The sequence below is a fragment of the Eucyclogobius newberryi genome, unplaced genomic scaffold (genome assembly GCF_026437365.1).
Source record: "Eucyclogobius newberryi isolate DKJ021-1_F unplaced genomic scaffold, fEucNew1.0.hap1 SCAF_13, whole genome shotgun sequence".
Lineage (NCBI taxonomy): Eukaryota > Metazoa > Chordata > Actinopteri > Gobiiformes > Gobiidae > Eucyclogobius > Eucyclogobius newberryi.
Window position 1 is genome coordinate 16,219,690 of NW_027315757.1, and position 2,117 is coordinate 16,221,806.

The following is a 2,117-nucleotide window of genomic DNA, read 5'->3' on the forward strand; positions in this document are numbered from 1 at the left end:
TTAGGGATTCTTCTGTGTGAGAGCGATGAAATAATCCCTCTAACTTTCTAACTCTTTGTTTATGTGAACGCAGTTCTTGGTTGTACCAGGGGGAGGCGCGCTTTGGCCTAATGACCTTCTGTTTTACCGGCGCTACAACGTCAAGAGCAGACTTCAGAGAATTCATGGTCAAGTCGACACATTGATCACTTAAACTGGGACTAAAGCTGTTCTCAGCAGGATCACATGACATGTCACTGAATATTGGCTCTATTATTTCTTTGAATTTTGAGATAGATTTTTCAGATATTGTCCTTTTCATTATAACTTTATTTTGTGGGACTGGATGATCTTTAAGAATAAACTGAAAGGTAATTAGGAAATGATCTGACAATATAGGGTTTTGAGGGAGGACAATGAGGTCACTAATCTCTGTTCCATACGTTAGGACAAGATCCAGAGTGTTCTTGTGAGTGTGAGTCGGTTTATTTACATTCTGAGTGAAACCAATGCTGTCTAACAAGGCGCTGAAGGCATTACTGAGAGCGTCATCACTCACGTTCACGTGGATATTAAAGTCTCCAACTATAACTATTTTATCCCAGGCTAACACTAAGTTTGATATAAAGTCAGAAAACTCTGTTAAAAACTCTGAGTAGGGACCAGGAGGTCGGTAGATAACTATGAACAAAACTCCTTTTTGGTTTTTCATATTTGGACATGTGATCGACAGCATAAGGCTTTCAAATGAGTGAAATGCATTGTTAGTTTTAGGGCTCATGAGTAGGCTTGAGTGGGAGATCACTGCCACACCACCACCTCGGCCTGTGCTCCTGGCGGTCTGAAAGTTAACATGGGTGGGTGGGGTGGACTCATTTAGTCTGACGTAGTCGTCTTGTTGAAGCCACGTTTCAGTTAGAGCTAGAAGATCTATGTTATAGTCACTAATTAATTCATTAACTAAGAGCGATTTGGAGGAAATTGCTCTAATGTTTAGCAGTCCACATTTTACGTGTTTATTCATTTGTGTATTTGTGTCATTTGTGATTGTTATTTTCCTTAAGTTATTTGGTCTGACGCCTGAAATATTTTTTCAATGCCACTATTTTTACTTGCCACTCCAGAGCTGAAATAAACAGATCAAACATATTTGGTCGATAAAGTCTGAGACGTTCCATTTGAGCTGCTTTTGTTACTGTTATAGCAAACACTTTTTAACACTTTTAACAGCCTGAACAAAGAACTAACACAGTTTATTAAGAATAATTCAGGTTTATTAACAGCTTAATATGCTTAATTAAGCATTTACTAAACCAGAAGCATTCTTAATAAACTATGTGTTCATTATTAAGTATTTTATTAAGTATTATTTATTATGTATATATAATAAGGCTAAAAGGGTGTAGTTATTGTAACGTGGCACCCCATTTTAATACATTTTTCTGAGGAAGAGTTTAAGGACAAGTGACATATTACATATGACATAGAGTTTTTGTTTATAAGAGTTTTGTTTATAAGAGTTCTTCTATTAAGAGTGTGTTTACAAGAGTTCTTCTATTAAGAGTGTGTTTACAAGAGTTTTTCTTTATAAGAGTTCTTCTATTAAGAGTGTTAATAATGTAAACTTCCTATAAGTTATCGGTCCTTTTCCTCTGTTTCTACCTGCGTAGCAACAATTAAATTTCCCAATGTGTGGACAATAAAGGAATATCTTATCTTATATATTTGTTTGCAGTTTTAATATTTAAAAATCTAATTATTTTCAACATCTGGTAAAATAAGTTGTATTATTACAACTTACAATGTTACAATTACAATGTTGTATTATTATTATTGTTATTATCATCATTATTATTATTATTATTATTTTGCAGCCAAAATAGATTTGAGGACAAGCGCAAACAAGCTCCATGAGGAAAGTGTATTTGTTTTTGCGTCGGCCGCTTCTAGAGGGCGCTTTGTTGATTCAGCGTGAGATTAGATCCGGGCGAATGCCGCCAGCAGATTCGCACTTTGCACATAATCCACGTCATTTAAACAGTAAATGCGTACGCAACTATGTAAAATAAAATGTGATATTTATATTTGCGTGTTATTCTCGAGCTCGTGTTCTTCTTCTGCGCTGAATACGTGAATAG